We start from the raw sequence: 22,675 nt of genomic DNA, 5'->3' as shown, positions 1-22,675 counted from the left end.
CCCAAATGCCTGAGAATTGGTGGGCGAGGGATTAAATAATGAAAACCTGTAAATATGGGTGTGAGGCATTGAAGTAGAGAAAAATCTCTCCTTTTTATGTATATTGAAAAATTTTATGTATATATACGTAAAAAGATTTGACAAGAAAGCCCTCTGTCTACTCTCTTATAAGAAAGGATGGTAGAATATGAAAAAAATCTAAATCGAGGTATATAGGGTTATAAAATAGAAAAAGAACTCATATATATGACTAAAACAAGGAGTTTAAAAGTGCATAAAAAGAGGATGTAGATGAAGAAATTTTAAATGGCAACAAGGCAGAGCGAGTTCTCCCCAGCTGCAGTGCCGACTTCTGTCCACAGAGAGGCAGCAGCGAGCAGAAAAAAACCAACAACAACCCCCCCAAAACCCCAAACAACCGCTGTCGCGCATGCGCGGCTCCCCAGCTGCAGTACCGACGCTGTTCCCCTGAGCGGCAGTAGAGAGCACGGGAAAATGCGCCACCGCGCATGCGCCGGGCCGCACCAGCAGTACCGACGTTTGTCCACGGGGCGGCAGGAGCGAGCACAACGAAAGCGGCACCGCGCATGCGTGGCTCCTAGGCTGCAGTACCGCCTTTTGGTCACCGGGCAACAGCAGCGAGGACAAAACGAATGCTTCAGCGCGCATGCGCGCGTCCTCAGCCGCAGTACCGACTGTTGTCCACAGGGCGGCAGCAGCGAGGTCGGGCGAAGGCGCCACCGCGCATGCGCGGCTCCCCAGCTGCAGTACCGCGCTTTGTCCACAGGGCGGCAGGGGCGAGCACCTGAGAATGCGGCACCGCGCATGCGCGGCTCCACAGCTGCAGTACCGAGTTTTGGTCACCGGGCGGCAGCAGCGAGCACAACACAAATGCGCCACTGCGCATGCGCGGCGCCCGGGCTGCAATACCGACATTTGTCCACCGGGCTGCAGCAGCGAGCCAAAAAGACCCACCGCGCATGCGCAGATCCCCATCTGCAGTAGCGACCCTGTTCCCCTGAGCGACAGCAGCGAGCACTTTAAAATGCGCCACTGCGCAACGCGGCTCCCCACCTGCAGTACCGACTTTTGTCCACCCGGCGGCAGAGGCGAGCAGAAAAAAAGCGCCACCGCGCATGCGCGACTCCTAGCTGCAGTACCGACCTCTGTTCGCACGGCGGCAGCAGCGAGCTCGGCAAAAAATGCACCACCGCGCATGCGCAGCTCCGCAGCTGCAGTACTGCATCTCGTCCACGCGGAGGCAGCAGCGAGCAGCAAAAAAAGCACCACTGCGCATGCGCGGGTCCCCAGCTGCAATATCGACTTTTGTCCACACGGGGGCAGCAGCGAGTACCAAAAAATTGCACCACTGCGCATGCGCTGCTCCCCGGCTGCAGTACCGAGTGCTGTACACCGGGCGGCAGCAGCGAGCTCGGGAAAAATGCGCTACCGCGCATGCGCTACGCCCTAGCTGCAGTACCGATATTTGTCCACACGGTGGCAGCGGCGAGCTCGGGAAAATGCAGCACCGCGCATGCGCGGCTCCCCAGCTGCAGTACCGACCTTTGTCCACCGCGCGGCAGCAGCGAGCACACACAAAAAATATTGTGCCAGTGCGCATGCGCGGCTCCCTAGCTGCAGTACCGACTTTTGTCCACACGGTGGCAGCGGCGAGCTCGGGAAAATGCAGCACCGCGCATGGGCGGCTCCCCAGCTGCAGTACCGATCTTTGTCCACCGGGCGGCAGCAGCGAGCACAAACAAAAAATATTGTGCCAGTGCGCATGCGCGCCTCCCTAGCTGCAGTACCGACTTTTGTCCAGACGGCGGCAGCAGCGAGCTCGGGAAAATGCGCCACCGCGCCTCCCTGGCTGCAGTACTGAATTTTGTCCATCCCGCGGCAGCAGCGAGCTGGGGGGAAATGCGCCACGGCGCATGCGCGGGTGCCCGTCTGCAGTACTGCATTATGTCCGCACGGCGGCAGCAGCGAGCACGAAAATAAATTGCACCACTGCTCATGCGCGGCTCCCCATCCGCAGCACCGACATTTGTCCACACGGTGGCAGCAGCGAGCCCGGGAAAATGCACCACCGCGCATGCGCGGCTCCCCAGCTGCAGTATCGACTTTTGTCCAAACGGGGGCAGCAGCGAGTACCAATAAATGGCACCACTGCGCATGCGCGGCTCCCAGGCTGCAGTACCGACCTTTGTCCACCTGGTGGCAGCAGCGAGCTCGGGAAAATGCACCACTGCGCATGCGCGGCTCCCCAGCTGCAGTACTGCATTCTGTCCACACGGAGGCAGCAGCGAGCACCAAAAAAATTGCACCACTGCGCATGCGCGGCTCCCCAGCTGCAGTACCGACTTTTGTCCACACGGTGGCAGCGGCGAGCTCGGGAAAATGCGCCACGGCGCATGCGCGGCTCCCCAGCTGCAGTACCGACATTCATCCACTGAGCGGCAGCAGCGAGCTCGGGAAAATGCGCCATCGCGCATGCGCGGCTCCCCCCCTGAGGTACTGACGTTTGGTCGTCGGGACGGTCGGAAGCCGGAACTGCAGCTCGGCACCGCGCATGCGTGTGCGCGCACCAGCGGCTCTGCCATCCCAGAGGGGAGTCCCCGCGTCCGGCTCTGCTCTCGCACGCTGCCGGTCATCGGCAAGTAAAAGTTCTGGGCTTGGCTTTGGCATTGTCCTGTAAGGGAAAGCTCTGGGTCGGGATGTCAGTTGCTTACTTGCTGTGGAATGGTCGTGTTTTTCAGCAATCGTTCCAAATAGAACGGGTTGGGTGGGGCAGGGCAGAGTAAGGGTCTTTGCAGGCACCTGGGAAGTAAAGTCTTGAACGTAGAAAAGCTTAAAGCATTTGCTGGACAGGAGGTTTCTCTGTACCCACTACATCCGTTGCTTATTAGCAGTGGCTGATGTTTGTAAGAGTACCCTGTGGAAGTGTGAACATTCATTACTGAACTAAAACTGCTTTGGTTCTGTGTAGAAAGCAGAGGAACTACAAAACAATATATTCCCCCCCGCCCCCCCTTTTTTTTTTTTTTGGTTAAACGTACCGTGTTTGCAGGGCCTTAGCTTTCTGTTGCCAGACTGGGCAAAGCTTCCCAAGCTCTGTTCCCCCACAGTCACCAAAAGTCTCCCATAGTTGCCGGGATGGTGAGTTAGTTTTGGGCTTCTAGCCCTCTGTTCCGCCATTGTTTTAGTCAGATCCTGAATGCCGCTCAGTTCAAGACTCACGAGAATTGCTTAACGTTTGCATTTGGAATCATGCTTCAAACAATGTATTTTCAACAAAATTTTTTTTTGACACTAGTCAATGAACTCCTGTAATACTGGAGCAAAATGACATTTTTCGTGGTTGTTGAATCTCAGAGTGATAACATCGGCATCCCTGTTTGAGCCCTTACCGCAACCGTTGCAATGTTTGTTTACACGCTGCTCGGTTCTTTTGTAAAGGTGCGTAGCTGTGGGAGGTGCGTTATTCCGAAGGTGCTACGGCGCCGATGCTCTGGCTGTCGGCAGGAATGGGCAAAGCGGAAGGCTCTGTGGCTAGGGGAGAACGGCGTGGACATGCGACCGCTCTCTCTCTGTTGCTCCGGAATTTCGACGGCTGGGTTGGGCTGCTAAATCGATGGAACGACTGGAAGACATTTCAGAAAAGTGAGTACTCTACTTCCCTTTATCTTTTAAAGTCGTCGTCTTTCTACAGACACCTGTCCACGGCTTAGATATTTGATTTGCGTGAAACAGACCCGGAATTTTGCTTTAAGTAGTGTTCTGATTCGCTGACATTCCCCGTAGGCAGAGAGCAAGAATTACCAATGTTGCTTGGTGGTTGAAGATCTCAGGGTTTCTGTGAAAGCTAACTTGCCAGAATGAGTAGGAAGCAGCCTGAATTCCAACAGAGGTACCGTCTAAAAGGTCCTTTTCTTGACAGGAAAAGAGCTTCACGAAACGTCGGCGCTGTTTGCCGGGGGGCCTCCGACATACTCGTTCAGTCGTCGTGGGCTTTGTGCGATTCCCGCAGGCGCAATCTTGAAGAAATTTTGTACGGCAGCCGGTATCTTGGCTTACTTTCTATCTCGCGCTTGGTCGCTTGCGCCTGCTAAAAACTTAATGGAGTGTCAAATGAACCCACAGGAAAACGTCCTCAACTCATGCTGGTAGGGCAAGCCCGCCGTAGTTGATAAAATGGGAAAATAGCACGCTGTTTTGAAAAATTTGCCTTGCGAGGACAAGGGCTGTCTCCTGGCAGGCAAGTGAATTCTGTGACCGATTCCACCGCTCCGCCCGGGCACTTGAAGGAGGCAGTCCCTAAGGCAATGCAATCTAAAATGGGGGTCGTTTGGGTTTTTTTAATCATTTCTTAGGGATGTGAGGCTCGTGTGGGTGTTTAGCTTGTCCTGTTCTTTCTGTTCCTAATTCCGATCCCGCTGACTGGCGTCAAAGAACGGTCGTGTTGTAGTCTAACGGTGTCGTCTACCAGGAGCTGGTGGAAGGCCAGGGCTTAGGTAAAGCCGATAAGGAGGATGCAGGCTGGAAAGCGGAACGTCTAAACGAGAATTACTGTCCTTGGGAGAGAAGCACATCCTGAAGAAAGAGGTAAGCTAATTAAAATGGTTTGGGAACCATCCGAAACAACTAGTAGGAGCGTGATAAGAAGCACCCTCCCACAAACTATCCTCGTTATAATCCTAAAAGTCACACCCCTCGAGCTGGAGACCCCGGCCCGAGCAGAGAGCCCTCACCGCTCAGTGTGCGCAGCACGTTAAAGTAGCGCTGTAGCTTTAAGTTGAAATAAGAGAAATGTAGACCGATAGAAAACTGCTTTGTGTGATTACTTATGCATATGCATAGCTAGACCGTATCAATACTGTACTTGTATGACCGAACTCTGTGCTAGCTTTGCGGAGCTACCGCCTAGCGCCCATCTCTGCGCAGACATGAAATAAACATACCTCTGCCCTGTGTGTATATTGGCGTCTCGCGCACCGGGCAAGCGACCTCACGCTTGTGGGATAACGGTTTTGGCACCCCAGATGGGACCGAGCCGACAGCCTCGCCCGGTTCGTCTTGCCGCGTCCGACGGGGGAGAAGAGGCCTGAGCGGACTCCGGCGCGCACCGACCTGTCGACCGGGGACTCCTTCAGCTCCTCTCCTGCAGTCGGGCGGTGGCGACACAACGGTGCAATGCTAGTGAAAAGAGGTATTTTGGGGGGATAGGAGAAAAGGGGGGTAGGGGCAAGACCTCTCGGGAACAGGCACCCTCTGTTCTGTTCTGGGCTCTGCACAAGACGCACCAGGAAAGATACGTGGCAGTAGGATAGTTCTGTTTGTTTCTACACGCCGTCCTGTTCAACAGAGGGAGACGTCCCTCGTTCTGGTTTGTGTAGAAATGCTGGGTTTTTCGGTACCGGTATGGGCGCTGCTGCTTCCCAGGAGGCACCCCTTTGCTCTCCTCTAGGATGCATCCTGAAGCCTTGCAATAAATTTGGGGGAGATCCCACCACTAAGAATCGGCTAAAACGATATTGTAATCAATGGTGGCCACGATCTCGATTGGAAGATGGTGAAAAATGGCCTGAGGATGGATCCTTGAAATATAACGCTATATCGGAACGAATGTTGTTTTGTCGGAGAACGGAAAAATGGGATGAAATGCCTTACGTGGATATGTTTTTTTCGTTAAGACGCGATTGGGATATTAGGAAGAAAGGCGGTTTAGTGGATTCTAAACATCAGGTTGGAATATACGCGTTAAAAGAGAAAAAGGGAAAACCTCGTTGTATTGAATGGGAAAATTCGGAAGAGGATATTCAGCTGTTGGTAGCTCCTCCAAAACAGGCAGAATCTGATAGCTCAAGCGATAATGGAGTTGTGAGTGCTGTCTCTAAAAGAACAAGGGGACAGAAACCAATAGTTCAGGCTCCCCTCAGCCAGGCTCTAGGGCCTGAAGGAAGAGCGGTATCCGTACACGTACCTTTTACCGCTTCTGATTTGTTAAACTGGCAACGGGCAGTCAGATCCTATCGAAACGATCCAGAGGGAATGTATAGTACTGTTAATCACGACTCATAATCCTAACTGGGGAGATGTCCAGGCTCTCCTAGAATATTTGTTTCCCCCTGAGGAGAGGAGAACAATTTTAGAGAAGGCTAGAGAGGGACTGGTCCAACAATGTGTGTGTGTGTGGGGGGGTGCCTAATACCATTATGTACCTCCCAAAAGAGGATGCAGAGTGGGATCCAAACACAAGTGTGAGGGATTACAGAGGGTAAAGGAATATCCAAAGTTAATTGTGTACGGGATTCAACATGGAGTGCAAAAGCCTAAGAATTTCTCTCAACTATCTGAGGTAAGGCAGCGGGGTAAGGAAACCCTGTCAGCCTTCTCTGAGAGATTGTGTGAAGTTGCTCGAAAATGGACAGATCTCGATCCGGAAGATGATAGCAATTTACAGTTATTTAACACGCTGTTTGTTGGTCAAGCGGCAGCAGATATAAGAAAGAGATTACAAAAGGTAGAGGGCGAGGATGGCATGACAATCTCGCGGTTCTTGTCAGTCGCATATAAGGTACATAATAATCGGGAGGAAACAGAAGAGAAGGAGAAGCGGGGACGAGTAACGCCGCAAGCTTCTTTGTTGGCTGCCTTGACAGAAGACCGAGAAAAAGGGAGAGAAAATACACAAGGTGAATTGTGTGGGTGAGGAAGGGGCTGTAGAAATAATAGTTGAAATGGTTTTGACATTCCCCTGGGAATGAATCGGCGTGCAAATCGTAAGCGAGAGGGCCGTTGGAAAAAAGATTGTCCACGCCGTCTGAGTAATCTCGGGAAAGAGAGACAGAAGAAGCCGTTGGAGTCATGATGGAGATTGGGTTGGACTGAAGGGGGCCGGAGGAATCTATGAAAGTTTCCCCAGACGATCCTCTGGTTCCAGTCAAGCTGGGGAATGAAAGACTAGATTTTTTTAATTGATAGTGGAGCCACACATGCTGTAGTAAGTAGTTGTAGGGGACCCCTTAAGCAGAACTAAAATAAGCGTTGTTGGTGCAACAGGGAAAAAGACTTTAAGGCTGTTTTTACAAGCTATGGAATGTTCCACTGGAAATACTAAATGAACTCATGAATTCCTTTCTATGCCAGCATGCCCCCTAGCATTGCTTGGGTGGGATTTACTTGTAAACTGAATGCACAACTAAGTTCTTCTGAAGACTCTGTTCAGTTGACTCTGTTCAGCCCGCAGGGGACGTCGCCTGTTTGTGCCGGACGCCAGGCCGCAGGGGACGTCGCCTGTTTGTGCTGGAGGCCAGCCCGAATGGGACGTCGCCTGTTTGTGGCGGACGCCAGGCCGCAGGGGACGTTCCCTGTTTGTGGCGGATGCCAGCCCGAACGGGACCTCGCCTGTTTGGGGCACACCGATGGCGGGCGCTGTCGCCAAAAGGCAAAGCAGGGTCATAGCAGAGCTTTCCATTTCTGGGGATGGGCTCAGCCGTCTCCTGCACAAACTTCTGTCATGTAGCAATGGGGATGGTAGCTTTCTTTTGATTTCTTGAAGAACAAGAGGATGATGGAGCACGTTACAAGAGCATGATCATTTTCTCTTCCTTTGGCAGCACAGGCACCCAAGGCCAGGCCGCGTTAAAGGAACAGCACGAGGATATCCGTGTCGACCATCAGCAGAGGAAGGAAGCTTCTTTGGGAGGCTGAGGTGATGAAGCAGAGTCCTTAATTGTTCTGTTTGGTTTTCAGCATGGGTGCGGCGAGGGCCTGGGACATGCCAAGCATGGTCCCGGACAGGGGAGCTGTCTGTTACGTGGGAGGCTGTGAGAGCTATCATGGACACCACCGGACCGGCATCCTGTAAGGGTGCTTTCACATGTTTTCTTGTTTAGAGGCCAACCTTGGCTTTGGGCCGTAAAATAAAGTCTGTCAGGCCGGTGCCAGCTTGGCGGCAGCATCTGCCCACGGCAGCGCCAGCTCGGTGGTGGTGTCTGCCCGTGCCAGTGCCAGGTTGCTGGCTGTGTCTGGCTTGTGAGGGTTGGGGTAATTGGCCCCCTGTTCCTGATGGGCTCCAGCTGTGGCCTGGGGCAGCACAGGTGGGACCCATGAGGTGAGGATGGGGCTGGGCCCAGGGTTTAAAAAGGGCTGGGGCTGGGCCAAGGGTTTAAAAAGGGCTGAGGATGGGGCTGGCCCTGCTGTGCCGAGGGGCTCTACGTGGGGAGGGGGCTGCCTAGGCATGCCTGCCTGTGGGAGCTGGCTGAGGAGTGAAAGGAAGGGGCTTCCCCAGGCAGCTGCCTCCAGCAAGGAGCAGCCGGTCCCCGCAGCCGGGAAGGATCCCTCCCAGCCGTCCCCGACAGAGCGCACCACCAGCGTGTGGTGCCGGGAGCTCGGTGCCCCATCGGCCGCACACGTGAGCCACTGTGTCTCTGGGAAGCCTCTTGGGAGAGGAGCATCGGGGCACCTGGGCGGGCGAGGCAGCCGGCACTGTGGAGGAGGAAGGGGCAGGGGCCGAGAGAGAAGCCCCGGGGCGCTGAAGGTCTCCCGGCGGTGGCAGGAGCTGCGGTGAGTCGCGCATCCCTCGCGTGCCTCCGGGCCCCTCTCTGCCGTGCTTCTCCAGACCTCTGCCTGCCTCCTTGCCTGTACCTGCCTCTGTCTCCCTTTCAGGCTGTTTGGCTCCCCAAAGCTTTTTGCCCTTCTGCTAGCACTGCCCTCCACACCGTCACCTTCTACGTTTCCTTTCTATGCCCCTCCCTTTCCAGCTCCCCACCTGCTATTATTTCACTCTTCCCGCCCTGCCTTCTTCCGCATTGCTGGGGAAAATGGCATTTCTAGGCCTCCCTCTGCGCAGTGACCTGTCTCTCTTTTCAGTGGCTCCCTCTGCTCTGCACCCCGTCTACTTTTCCTAGTAAACTGTCCCTATTTTTCATTTTTTTACTCTCATGATTCTTCTCTTTTTGAAATTTTGTTTCTAGGTGTACTCTTATCTTGTTTTCTGTCTCTCTTTTTTTTTTTTTTTAAATTTTTTCCTGTATCCTGTTGCTTTTAAAATTTTCATTCTGTGTCTACTTTTGTCAAGATGTCTCTCCCTGTTTAATTGTTTCCTGTCTGTCCTGTACCCCGTTGCTTTTAAATGGTCTTTCCTCGTCTGTCTTTATCCGGTTTGCTGTCCTCATTTTTTAATTAGTTCTAGTCTGTGCTGTGCCCAGTTGCCTTTAAAATTTTCTTTCTATGTCTCCATCTACTTAGGTTTTTGCTATCTTTTTTTTCCTCTCTTAATGTCTTTTGAATTGAAAAAGCTTTTGAATTTTTGTTTCTGTGTTCACTTTTATGTATTTTTTCTCTCTTGTTTTCTTTTCCCTATCTGTGCTGTATATTGTGACTTGTAAAATTTTTTTCTGTCTACTGTTACCCAGACGTCTAACCCTATTTTTATATTATTTCCAGGCTTTCCTGTGTCACGTTGCTTTTGAATTTTTTTCTCTATCTCCTTGTATCCAGTTCACTGTCTTTATTTTCTCTTTCATGCTAGCCTGTGCCATAGCCTGTGTCCTGGTTTTGGCTGGGATAGAGTTAATTTTCTTCCTAGTAGCTGCTATAGTGCTGTGTTTTGGATTTTAGGATGAGAATAATATTGATAACACGCTGATGTTTTGGCTGTTGCTAAGCGGTGTTTACACCAGTCAAGGACTTTTTCAGCTTCCCGTGCTCTGGGCAGGTGCACAAGAAATGGGAGGGGGCACAGCCAGGACAGTGGATCCAAACTGACCAAAGGGCTATTCCATACCATAGGATGTCGTGCCCGGTATAGAAACTGGGGGGAGTTGGCCGGGGGGTAGCGGTCGCTGCTCGGGGACTGGCTGGGTGTCGGTCGGCGGGTGGTGAGCAGTTGTATCTTTTTTAATTTTCCCTCCCTTGGGTTTTGTTCCTCTCGCTCTCTCTTGTGGTTTTCCTCCTCATTACAATTCATTATTATTATTACTATTATTTTGTTCCGATTATTAAACTGTTCTTATCTCAACCTACCAGTTTTCTTGTGCTCTTCCAATTCTCTCCCCCATCCCACCGGGGGGGGGGGAGTGAGCGAGCGGCTGCGTGGTGCTTGGCTGCCGGCTGGGGCTAAACCACGACACCCTGTCGCTTTTTAAATGTTGTTTCTGTGTCTTTATTTAGTTTGCTGTCCCTCTATTTTATTGTTTTCTTCCTTTAAGGCCTTTGTTTTTCAGTTTTTCTCTATGCCTGCTTTTATCTAGTTTGCTCTCCCTATTTTTAAATTTTTTCTCCTCTGCCTCGTACCCTTTTGCTTTTTCAGTGTTCTTTCTGTGTCGACTTTTATCGAGCTGTCTGTCCCCGTGTTTTTAGTTCTCTCTGTCTTGTCACATACCCTGTTGCTTCTTAAATTTTCTTTCTGTCTTTTATTTTTTTCTCTTCTCTCCATTCATCCTGAGGCGTTAGAGGGTCTCCTCGGCATGCTGTTATTTCTGAAGCGTAACTTGTACCCCTCTGGCTTTGTAAGAACATCTCCTCCCTCTTCCTCAGAGCAGTCTCTTTGTCCTCTCCTCCATCTCGCTTGCCTCCAGTGGGTCGGCGTCTCCCTCGTGACCCCCGTACTCTGTTCAGATCCCCTCCCCAGTACCTTTGTGCCCTCAAGCCGCCTTCTGTCTCTCTGGCCATCTCGGCACCCCTCTGTTTCTGTCGCGACGCTTCCTGCCAGCGCCCTTGTGGTCCATGGCCATCCTTTAGTTCTGCAGCGGGCTTTGTATCTTTCTTCTTCAGAGACAACGCTTCCTCAGGCTTCCGTTTTCCCTCAGAGCACTCTTGCCTTCCCTGCGCCATGTCGGATGCCTCTGTTCGGTCCCCGGTCCCCTGAGGACATCTCTACTCTGTTCAGATCCCCTCCCGAGGACCTCATTGTGTCAGCAGTCCTTCGTTTGTCTCTTTGTCCACATTTCCCCCGACCCCCGGAGCCCCCTCGTTCCTGTCATGACGCCGCCCGAGACTGTCCTCGTGCCCCACGGCACCCTTCGAGCTCTGCAGCCCTCTCTGTGTCTCTCTCTTATTCGCACAGAACCCCTCTTCAGGCTGTTGTTGTGCCCCACAGCTCCCTTACCTTATTCACTGCCGTCTAGGATGTCTCCCTTCGGTCGCTCATCCCCTGAGGACATCGCTGGGACACCCTCTTGGGTTTTGCATTGCCTGCCAGAGCCTTCTGTCTGTCTGTCTGTCTCTCTCTCTCTCGCTCTCAGCAGCCGCCTTGTGCCGTCACCGTGCCTCCTGAGGCCGTCCTCGTGCCCCGCAGCCCTCTGTGGCTCTGTAGCACAATTTGCACCCTTCTTGCTCCCGAGAACCATTCCCGCTGACATCTTTCATCTCCAGAGCACTCATGTTGTCCTCTCTGCTAGCTAGGACACCTCTGTTCAGTCCCTGGTCCCCTGAGGACAGCTGTAGTCTGTTCAAATCCCCTCTGGACTTCTTCACCGTGTCCTCGAGCCTTCTTGTGTCTGTTCCTCTCAGAAGCCCTCTGCTACTGTCACGATGCCTCCCGAGCAGCACGCTTTTAGCTCCGTAAGCCCCCTTTGGACTCGCTTTGTTGCCATCGCACCTCTCCTAAGATCTCTGTTCCCAAAAAAGAGTGTTCTTGTTGTTTTCTATGCCGTCTAGGATGCCTGCCGAGCTCCAGGGACGAGGCCGAGCTCCTGAAACCGAGCTCCAGGGACGAGGCCGCCGCTCGGCCTAGGTCCCACAACTCAGGCTAGGTCCCGCCGCTCGGCCCTGCACCTCGGCCGCTCGGCCTCAGCCCTCACACACGCACGCGCACAAAAACAGAGAACCTTTCCCTCACAAAAATACCTAGAGATGGAGTTAAGGAGAAGACAGGAGACTCTGCTGGTCAGGCACAGGGCATGGCCAGACAATCCTACTGACCAGCAACCTATTTGCGTGCCACCAGCCCTTTTTATCCCCTTGTCCCTCTCTTTTTCCGATGCTTGTTCCTCCCCAAACTCCTCTGCTACCTCCCCTTCCCCACCTTTGGTTCCTCCAGTAAACAGACCATAGTACATCCTGTGCGGTCCCCACGTGCGTCCCACAGCCTTAGTCAGCAACCTTTCTCAGTCTGTATGGTGATCCGGAAAGCCGCTCCCGTCTACTCGTCGTGACGAGTGTCACCCCGTACCGTGGGGCTGGCGGCTCTGCCGGGACAGCTCTGGGAGGAGCCAGGGCAGGGAATCCGTTTCTCTGGCTGGGTCGCTGGGGTGCCTTACCTGGCACAGCGCCTCTGTGTGACTTGGAGTTTATGGAGACAAGCTTTTTATCACATAACCTAGCAGGGAACCGCACTTAAAAGCTTTGGGAAAATGCTCTAAAACTAGAATTGTCCAATGACCTTAGGAGTTGGGTTGGTTTGTAGGATAATCCTATCAGAGGCATCGACTTGAAGACAGCTGCTTGACCCATTTTGTTGATTTCAGTCGTATTGTTTGAAGGAAGAATGTACAGAAAGGGCCGAGGAGGTGCGACAAGGAGACAGGAAAGAGCAAGTAAGTTTTGAGAGAGGGGAAGAACCTCAGCGCTGCGAGTGACTGAAGGTGCTAAGGGCAAAGAGATTTTTGGGTTAGGTATGCGCATACGAAGGTCTGGGTGGGAATAGCGCACAAACAGTAGTAAAATACGGTTAGGGAAGCCAAGATTGCTCCTCCTTCTGGGCCCGTGCACGCGCCCTTGCTCTTGCAGACGCAGACACGCTGGAGCTGCGGGGAGGCAGGCGCGCAAGCCCGCCTGGAAGCAGGCTTTGGGCACGGGGTCCCTCGGCTGAGGCGGTGCCAGTTAGTGGGGGGAGAGCCCTGTGTGTTGGGCAGGTGAGGGGCGAGTGAGGCCGGAGCATGGCAAGGGCTGGTCCGGGCTGTTTGGTCTGGGGCAAGCGTGGACAGAGGGGACAGAGAGGAGGATCTGAAGGAATACGGGTTGTGAGCTCTTCATTCCCAACGAGGTCGCTGAGGGGGCAACCACCTACGGTACCCAAGGTACGGGCGAAGGTCTGGGGCCAGCACAAACGGTGCTGAGAGGGAGTTTCCATAGGGTCTGGTGGTGGCTGCAGGCGGCTTCCCATCACAGAATCACAGAATCGTGTAGGTTGGAAAAGACCTTTAAGATCATCGAGTCCAACCGTAAGCCTGACGCTACCAAGACCACCACTACCCCATGTCCCTAAGCAAACAGCGACACTGAGCCCCGTGGCATGCTGCGCAGCCCTTTTGGTGTGCACCAGTTTGTATTCAGCTGTGCCCTGGAGCCCTCTGAACTCCTGAATTCATATTTTAGGCTCCCCCCGAGTCCCGTGTGTCCCAAGGCCCTGTGTTCGTCATACAGCGTGCCGCAATGCTTCCTGTTTAGCTTTCCTCCCATCGCAGAGTTTTGCCAGTGCTTTTTTGGTGTGCTCTAGGGTCAGCTGTTTTCCTCTCTGTGGGGCCCAGGCCCCCTCCCCCCCCCACCTTCCTGTGCCCCCAGAGTCCTATGTTTTCCTTGTCACCTGCTGATGGCTTCCTCCCACCCCAGCATTGCACTCCAGGGCTCTCCCTTTGTTCTCGTCCCCTTTTCTCTTCCTGTGCAGCCCAGGACTCTCCCTTTGGCTTTTGGCAAGCTGCCCTCAGGAGCTGGGGCACCCCTCTGCTGTCCCAGCGACCACAGGTGTCCCCAGTGGGGCTGAGGGCAATAGCCTGTGTTCTCGGTGGGATGCAGCTCTGGGCCCAGGGCCTGGGGCTGACCAGCCTCTGGAGTGGCCAGCAGGGCTGATGGCTATGTTGCCCGTGTCCCCACACGGGCTGCAGCTGTGGGCCGGGGGCTGCTGAGCTGGGCTACTGCCATGAGTGTGGTGTTCACATCACCCCATGAGGGTAGGTCCAGGACAACAACGCCAGTGCTGAGCAATACATGCTGGGACCGGGACTGAGGCTGCGAGCACAGAACAGGTGAATGGGGCCGGGGGGGGGGGGGGCGGTCCCTGCGACCGGGAACATCCCGGGGAAGGTGACACAAAGGGGGAGGTGGGGCTGGGGCAACAGCGACCGGGTCCAGGAAGACCCGCACTAGGGCCAAGGAGCGGAGGGTGCGGCATCGGGGTCGCGGGTGGCCCAGAAGCCGAGGGGATGAGGGAAAGCTGATGCACCGGGACAGGGGGGAGGCCGCACAGGGACACGCGGGGCTGCCTGAGCGCTGGGGCTCACCGGAGGGTAGGGGTAGTGCTGGGGAAGCAGCTGGGTCGGGTCGGGGCCCTGCAAAAGGGTGGTCCCGACACAAAGGCCCCCGTCCCCGGGTGCGTGTCTGTGTGTGGGGGGGTTTCCAGGTCGTGCGGAGGGGTGCGGGGCAGCTGGGGAAGCATCGGACCCGAAGCGGAGCCGGTGGTGGTGCTGGGAATCCCGGCCCTGCGAGCCGGCCTCCGCAGGCGCGGCGGGGTCCCGCGGGTGCTGGTGAGGGGAGGAGGGCGCACGGGATGGTGTCCCCATAGGGTTAAATGGCACAGGAGGCAGCAGCCCGCAGCATGCTGGGAGCTGTAGTCCTGGGGTAGCCAGCTTGTGGTCGGGCACGTTGTTCGCAGGGCATGCCGGGAGATGTAGTCTTTCGGCAGGGAGGTTCCAGCCAGCCCCGCTGGTGTGTGCAGCACGCCGGGGTGCGTCCTCGCCCCATGCTGGCCTCCGGGTACCTGCCGGGGCCGGCAGCCGTCTGCCGGCGGGGAACGGCCTCGGGCACGTGGGGCGCGCGCGCGCGGGGGGGCGGGGGCGGGCGGCGGCGCCCGCGCTCACTGCTGCCCTCTGGCGGAGGAAACGCGGTACTGCAGGTCCGGCACCGCGCATGTGCGGTGGGGTGCCGCCGTGCTCACCGCGGCTGCCGTCCGCCGGTAACGGCAAGGCGGTGCCGCGGTGCCTGCGAAGCGCCGCCGCCGCGCTCGTTGCTGCCTCCCGGTAAGGAAACGCTGCCGCTGCCGCTGCCGCCGCACCGCGTGCACGCTGCCGGCGGGCGCTCGGCGCGGAACTGCAGCGCCGGTGCCGCCCCTGGGTCCGCGCCGCCCGCCGGGTGCTCGCTGCTGCCGGTGCCGCGGCGCGGTACTGCAGCGCCGACACCGCACAGGAGCGCAGCGGCGCTGCCGCCTCCGCCGCTGCCGCGGCGGCACGGCCGCAGCGCGGTGCCGCCGCCCGGCGTTCGGGCGCCAGCCCTGGCCCCTCCGGCGCGCCGTCGGCGGCCGGCGCATGCGCGGTGCCCGGGAGCGGCATGGCGGCGCGCTGGGCGCGGGTCTCGGCGGCGGCGGGTGTCCTGGGGCAGCGGTAAGGCGAGCGAGCCCCTTTGGCGGGCGCGGGGGTGTCTTCTGCCCGCTGGCTGCGGGACGGGAAGCCTGAAGCTGCCCGCTGCGGCAGGCTGCCGGTGTGCCGGAGGCGAGCTGGGTCAGGGCAGCCCCAGGGAGTTGCCCGAGAGCTGAGAGAAGGGAAGAGGGGAAGAAGGCGGACACCCCCCCAGGCGCAGACGCCGGGCGGCTCCCCGCTCCCAGAGCTCCCCCTGAGCCTCCCCCGGCCCCGCTTGCCCCCCCACGCGCAGCTGCCCCCAGCTCCAGCCCCTCCCCTGAAGCCTGTCCCGTAGCCCCAGGTCGCTCCCAAGCCCCGTCGTGCCGGTGGCAAGCTGGCCTTCCGCGCGTCTCGAGAAGCCCCTGCGGAAGGAAAGGCTTCAGCCGGGGGCGATCTGCGGCAATAACGGTGTCTGCTTCTTCTTTCCCTCTCCCAGAGGCTGCGCTGAGGACACGGTCGTCCCTTCCTCCCCTGGGGCTGCCGGTGACGGCACCCGCCTCAGGCTTGCGTGGATTGTCTGTGCCTGGCCTGGCTCTCCTCGCGGCGTGGGGCGAAAGGGACGGGCGGAGCGCTTGCTGGCTGTGGACAGGAGCTGCCGCGGCTGAAGCTGGAGAAAGAAGCCAGAGAAGGGTAAAGAAGAAGAAATGGAAGGCCGTCTGGCGGCTGCCTCCCGCTGCAGGCAAGAGAGAGCCTGCCTCTCCGGGTGAGGAAGGATCCCTCCTCGTAGTCCGCGGCAGGCCAGGCCGCCAGCGTGCACCGCAGGGTCTGTATGCGTCAGCCAGCGCGTGGTCTTGCTCCCTGTCCCTGTCTGACAATCTGTGTCCTGCTCCTCGTCCTTCTTTTTCCCCTCTCTCTATCGTCCGCCATCCTTCTTCCTGTCTGTCTTTTTTCTCTTTCTATCCTTCTGCCCCAGCGCTTCTTTCTCCACCTCTCTCCTGCTCCCTGTCCCTTGCTTCCTCTCCCTGACCCTCTGCCCTGTCTCCGCTTTTTCCTTTCTCTCCTTCTCTGTCCTGCTCCCTGGCCCTTTTTTCCTCTTCCTCTGCCTCTGTCCTCTAGCCCATGGCTTGCTTTTTTTCCCCTTTTTCCTTCTTGGTCTCTTTGTACAAATCTGACCCTTTCTTGCTTTCCCAGTCCCTTTGTCCTGTTCCCTGTGGTTTTTCTCTCTCTGTCTGTATGTCCTGCGCCCTGTCGCCGTCACGTTCCTCTGTTCTTCTTCCTCTCCTTTCCCCCCCACCTCTCTACCCCTCTGTCCTGCTCGCTGACCCTGCCTTTTCTTGCTCCATCTCTCTGCAGGGCTTCTCGTCCCTGTTGTGTTTGATTTCCTCTACGTCTCTGACCTTTTCTTTCGGCCTTTCATTCTCTGGCGGCACCTCAGTCTTCTCCCTTGTCTTCCTTTTCTCTTTCCAGTCCTCTGTCCTGCTCCCCATCCCTGTATGAAATAGGGCGGGTGCAGGCTCTGTTCTCTTGGGACTGGCGGGGGAAAAGCAGCGCCCGGGCCGAGCGCTCTCCTGGGGTTTGTCGGGGGGTTTTGGGGCCGAACCCGTGTGCGAGCCGGGGGGAGTAGGGGCAGCCCCATCTGGCTCTCAGGTTCTGCTTGTGGAGCTGGGCAGCCTCTGCCGCTCCCGGCGCAGGTCGGGCAGCGGTGGCCCGGGGGGCTCCTGCGGCGCCGGGCGGGTGCCGGTGGCCGGAGTGGCGGGGAAGGGCCGCGGCTGCGGCGGGTGGGGGTTCCTGGAGGCGGCTGGGCCCGGCTCCCCGCAGGGGTGCTTGGGGCTGCGGGGGTTTGGGGTGCGGGCCCGGCACCCCCAACCAGTGCCGGAGAAAGCGAGCCGGAAGCAGCCGTGATAAAGCGATGCCCTGCCTGTGCTGGTGCGGCCCCGCAGAGGTGTGGGGCCGGGCCCTCCGCAGTGCCCAAGCGCTCCCAAAAAGTGCACGTGTGGCCCTGGGGTGCAGGGCTGTGGGGTGGCTCCGCTCCCCCCACCCCGCAGCATCACGCATGGGGACCGCAAAGGGGTCGGAAAGCAGAGAGGGTGAGCTGGTTTGGGGCCTGAAAATGGAGAGCAGGTCTTGTGTTCGCGGGGCTTGAAAAGAGGCTCAGGGGGCTGACTTTGGGGCTGAGAAACAGCTTGAGTCGTGCGTTTTCAGGACCTGCCAGAGGGGACCGAGCGGTACGTTTTTGGGCTGAGGAGCAGAGGTGAAGTGCTGCATTTTTGGGACTCGAGAACAGGCTGAGCAGGTGGGTTTGTGGGCTCAGAAATGGGAGCTGGTTTGGGGGCCCAAAGCAGAAGCCAGTTTGGCTGTTTGCGCAGGGCGGGGGGAGGGCGTTGGGGGCTGCGGGGGAAAGCAGAGGGTGGGCAGGGTGCACGGACCCTCCCTGGAGGGTGGGGGTCTGGTCGCGTCGGAGCCCAGAGTTCGGGAGGCCGGCGTGCCCCGGGCCAGCCTCTCGGTCTGAGGTGGCCTCTGGGGGGGGAAGGGTGCTTTTCAGAGCCCGCACGCCCTCTTGGAGCCCAGCTCTTCTTTGTCCGCTGCTGAGAATAGTTCTTAAGTACTTAATCGTACAAACTAATGAATCTGTATTTCCACAGCGTACAGCTGTGATGTTTAATAGTAATATTTTCAAGTTCTGACAGCGACCGCTTTCTGACCTTGTCCAAAGCCCAGACTGTGGCAAATAGCTGGAGCTCGTAAGGAGAAGGAGCTGAAATCCAGCGGAGCTTCGGTGCGGAGCTGGAGCTTCGGTTAGCCAGAGCTGTAGCGAGGAGGAGCTGGAAGGAGATGGGGTGTCCGCTGTCTGGAGCGTGCGTTAGCCAGAGGCAACGTTAGCTGAGCGGGGGCGGCCATGAGCCGGAGCGTCTATTCGCTGGAGCATCCGTCGGCCGGACTGCGCTCCCAGCGGGGCTGCAGAGCGGCTGGGCGCAGGCCGGGCTGTCCCCAGCAAGCGGCTCTGAGCAGCAGGGAGGCGAGCGGCCCTTCTGCCAGCGGGGAGCCTGGCCTCTTCCCTCGGGGATTAAATCCACGCCCTGCGCCCCTCCCTGCGTGGAGGGTGTCTCCCGGTCCCGTTCCTGGGGGTGGGGGCGAGGTGGGGGTGCCCCGGCTCTCCTGGGGCAGCCCCGCTGCGAGGGGGCGCGGGCGAGGCGGCAGCGGGAGGCAGCGGTGTCTCCCCGGTACCTGGCAAAGGGGAGAGGGGCCGGTCGGTTGGAGCTGCCGGGGTGCACGGCCTGGCCCCGCAGGGCCCCTCTGGCAGAACCCTCCCCTGTGTTTTCCCCGTCGGCTGGGTGTGACAAACAGGATCATTTTTTGCCTCCTCTTTTCCCAGTGTCACCTTCGGCGTCACGTGCAGAAAATCCCGCGTGGTCGGTCCCGCTTGCCGCTCAGGGAATCGCGCGTATGGGGCCAGGGGAGCGGGGAGAAACCTTTGCGAGTTCAGGGACGCTGCAGATGCTCCACCTGAAACCCAGAGAAAAGGCAAATCTGCTGCCAGTGCAGAAAAGGTGATGAAGACTTGCAGGTAACAGAGCGTGCCTCGTTCCTGGGTTGGTCCCTTGGCAGTTCCGAAGGTTTTCCTTTCGGGTAAAAGAACGAACTTTCATCTCGGATAAATGAAGAGCTGCCTGTTACCTTCTTCAGGGTCAAGTGTTTCTCTTCTGTTTGTTCAGACTGACTTTATGGGCAAGTTGGCAAGAGCCTTTTCTTTTTATATGCACAACTACCCTGTTAGTGAACTATGGTGTCAGTAGAGTTAATTTTGGAGCACCTAGATGCCAGTAGAAATAGAATGAGTGAAATGTGATGGAAACTGACATTTCAACTTGATTTTTATTCCTTTTTTTTTTTCATTAGAGTGTTGATGGCATGCTGTGCTGTGGGTCAATCCGCATTCTCTTCCGTGGAGCCTTCAGTCTAGGAGTTTTATGTAAAAAAAGTTTGTCCTTCCAAAAAAGGACTAGTCATTCCTAGGCTTGAGGTGTAGACTTGGAGGGTCTCTGAAGTCCGTGATCAGGATTACAGTGTTGCTGCTCTTTGTCTTCACTTTTGTGAATTTCCCCACTGCTCGGTGGTGGTTGGGAGCCCCGAGTTGTCATTTTTTTTTTTCCGTCTCTAACACGTTTTTTTTCCCCCAAGGAGACGCTGCGTTTAAAAGGGAATGAGTGTCCTGGTTTCGTCTGGGATAGAGCTAATTTTCTTCCTAGTAGCTGGTATAGTGCTGTGTTTTGGATTTTAGGATGAGAATAATGTTGATAACACGGTGATGTTCTAGTTGTTGCTAAGAAATGCTTCCACTGGTCGAGGACTTTTGAGCTTCCCACGCTCTGCCTGGCGCACGAGAAACTGGGAGGGGACACGGCCAAAAGAGTTGATGGAAGCTGGCCAAAGGGCTATTCCGTGCCATCTGGCGTCACGCTCAGTATGGAGACTGGGGGGAGTTGGCCAGGGGATAGGGATCGCTGCTGGGGGAGTGGCTGGGCATCGGTCGGCGGGTGGTGAGGGGTTGCATCCCTTGTTTTTTCCTGGGTTTTGTTCCTCTCTTGCTCTCTTGTTGTTTTCCTTCTCATGATAATTCATTCTTCTTCTTATTTTGTTCCAATGATTCAACTCTTCTTATCTGAGGCCACGAGTTTTCTGAGTTTTGCTCCTTGGCTTCTTTCCCCCATCCCCCTGGGGGGGGAGGGTGAGCCAGCTGCTGGGTGGCACTTAATTGCCGACTGGGGCTAAACCACAACAGTTAGTTTCCTCCCAAACGTGTCCGTCGATACACTCGAGTGATGATTATTAAACCCACCAAAACGGCACCTGTCTTACAGATCTGGACTCCTTCTGAACACGTATCCATCGCACGCAAATGTCATTGGGCTACAGATCATCTGCACTTCACGCTTTGACAAGACGGCATGCTGAGACAGGGATGAGCTCTGAAAGAAAAAAGGTACAAGGTCACGGGGTTTTTGGTCTGTTTTTTTGTGGGGGGCGCGTGTGTGTGGTTTAAAAAGAAGAGTGCGACGTTGAGTGGCGGCAGCCTGCAGAGCTCTCTTGCTGCCTGAGCTCTCCTTTTCTTCTCTCTCACTCCTCTTTCATGACTGTAATTGGAATTTGGACAACGGTAGAAGAGCAGGGAAGTTACTTGCCTGTGTAGACATGCTGGTAATCCCAGGAAGGTAAATGCTTGAAGCCGTAGTGAATAACTTGGCCGCAAGTAGAATTTCCGAAGGAAGAAAAACAAGGGGAAGCAAATAGCAAGTTACCGAGCAATTTGCGTGGGTCCACCACATGGCAGTTTTATTGCCAAACGCTGCTGGGCAGTATGCTCCAAGCGGCTCTTTTTTTGGTAAACGTGAGTTTTCAGGAAGTTCAGGGTTGCGCGTGGCAAAACGTGTCCCTCTGTTTATGTATGCCGCTACGTAAACGTCCAGCGGTGGGGCTGTTGTTCCCTGCTCTCGATACTGCCACGGTAGTGCTGCGGTATTTAGACCCAAGAGAGGGCTTTAGGAAGGGAAGGAGAATGCCTGTTTCCTGTGAGGGCTACGAATGCTGACCCTTTTCTCTGCCGCTTTCCCGTGCGCGCGATGAAGCGGTGTTATTTTTCTCCCTTGTTCCTGGTCTAAATAGTTCTGAAGCTGTCGCTGCTGTGGGATTGCAAGTGGCGTTTCTAGGTTTTTGTGGGGTTCTAGTTACGGATCGCTTCTCCTGTGGCGAAGTGTCAAGATACGGTTTTCAGTGTAAAGCTTCAGAAACTACATCCGCTGAAATCAGCGTAGGTGAAAGTGATGTTGCGCGTGCAGCTGTGCTCGCAGGGATGCTCGGCGGCTCCTCATCAAAACAGCGAGGGGCGTGGCCGTCCGGAGGGTTGTGCTCTGGGTCCGAGGGCGTGCCGTCTTCTTGCTGCGCATTTTGCTGCGTCTTTTTGCTGCGCAAACCAAAGCTGCCCGTGAGTCAAAAAAAGGCACGGTTGTCTAAAAAGTGCCCAAGCTCTAGCGGCCTGTATCGTCAACTGTTCCGAAGATGATGCAAAACACTTTTTCCTCCGCTCAGTTGTAGTCTTCACCAGCCTTCACCAAAAAAGGAAGCTTTAGATTCCTACCCAGCTTTATGCTAAAGGGTTTTTTTTCCTCTCTCAGCAGAATGTCAGCCGCCACCATTTCGCCGCGGTCGCCCTTTCTTCTGCCAGGAAAGCGCAAGACGGACGGAAAGGATCCGTAGTGGTCTGCAAGTACACGGTACGTCTACGATGTGTGCCTGCGTTTTTCCTAAGGTACTCGTAGCGGGGACTTGAAAGTTAAGGTGAAGAATGTGCCAACTCTCCTCCTGTAGTTTTTCTGTGAAGTATTTCAACACAAATACTACAGATGGAAAAAGGCGTGTTCTGGAGCGTGCCTACGCAAAGCTGACTTCCCTCCGTTTCTTTTCTCTTCCCGAAAGCGTAATCTTCTGTTTCTGTGCGCTTCCTATGAAATGATACTGTGAAAATAATTTTGTACTAAAAGAGGAAAGAAACTGTTGGGAAGAGTTCAGGTGTTCAGAAGAAAGAGCCTTTGTTTTCCTGGGAAAAGCTTTCTGCTTTTTCAGTCAGTAAGGTTTTAAAATGTCTTGTAGCAGTACTTGAAAAGCCTTACTGCGATCCTAGCGATCCGTACGAAAAGCCGTCAAGGTCAAAGAAGAGACGTGGCCAAAAGCGGGACAAATGGGCGTCGCTTCAAGCGAGTTTTCCAGGCTTTCCCAAGAAGCGTTAGCAGCCTTGTAAGTACCGCCAGTGATGTGGTTTTGGTGAGTTACTGCTTCGAGAAGGTCCTTTTTCCTGAAGCTACGGTGTGTAATTTTTGACTTCAGTTGGAAAGAGATTTTCCCGACTGGCAATCCTTCTCATTCAAAGAAGTTGCATTTGATGAACTTCCCATCGGAGCGGCTGGACGTGCCAGTAGAAGTCATCAGCAGCAAGACTTTTCACTCTCTTTAAAAACACCCAGAAAAGTGAATTTCCTTCCAAGGACCCAAGCCCAGCACGTCTTCCAAAAGTTGACGGCATCGCTGGTCTTTGGTTCTCGGTTGCAACAGCCGAGATATGATGGAAAGGCGTTCCTCTGCATGCTTCGGTACAGCCAAAAGCCATTAGCAAATCTGCCGGTCCCTTTTGGTAGCCTGATGTATTGCAGCACTGGGGATTTGATTTCTGCGCCTCCTCCCCTCCTCCCCCCCCAGTGAAACCGTCTGGGGGATCTCTTATCTCACTGACTTTTCTATCAAACGGAAACTTTAAAGAGAATTTAAAACGGTGTCATGGACAAAGCGACTGGCACTGTTGAAACTGTAACTGCCCAATAGCTGTGGCATGCAACTTAGGAGGTGTATTT

General features: G+C 55.6%; 2 long non-coding RNA genes across 6 annotated transcripts; both read left to right on the top strand.

Moving 5' to 3' along the window:
- Window positions 1-2,609: 2,609 nt before the first annotated feature.
- LOC140654337 (uncharacterized) lies at window positions 2,610-7,811 on the top strand. The gene is made up of 6 exons (XR_012043393.1): window positions 2,610-2,656; window positions 3,460-3,663; window positions 3,941-4,063; window positions 4,453-4,605; window positions 5,043-5,174; window positions 7,620-7,811. It is a non-coding gene; the product is annotated as an uncharacterized lncRNA (long non-coding RNA).
- Window positions 7,812-14,820: 7,009 nt separating this feature from the next.
- On the top strand, window positions 14,821-21,498 carry LOC140654258 (uncharacterized). Of its 5 annotated transcripts, XR_012043376.1 has the most exons (7): window positions 14,821-14,960; window positions 15,772-16,098; window positions 17,478-17,568; window positions 18,649-18,823; window positions 19,455-19,528; window positions 20,135-20,256; window positions 21,446-21,498. It is a non-coding gene; the product is annotated as an uncharacterized lncRNA (long non-coding RNA). The 5 variants fall into 5 exon arrangements; XR_012043377.1 differs by lacking the exon at window positions 19,455-19,528 and having other exon boundaries at window positions 18,649-18,840; window positions 21,446-21,496; XR_012043378.1 differs by lacking the exon at window positions 18,649-18,823 and having other exon boundaries at window positions 21,446-21,488.
- Window positions 21,499-22,675: the final 1,177 nt, after the last annotated feature.

Source organism: Ciconia boyciana, chromosome 7, assembly GCF_034638445.1.
Source record: "Ciconia boyciana chromosome 7, ASM3463844v1, whole genome shotgun sequence".
In the NCBI taxonomy this organism is placed as follows: domain Eukaryota; kingdom Metazoa; phylum Chordata; class Aves; order Ciconiiformes; family Ciconiidae; genus Ciconia; species Ciconia boyciana.
This window is presented reverse-complemented; position numbering and strand designations above follow the sequence as displayed.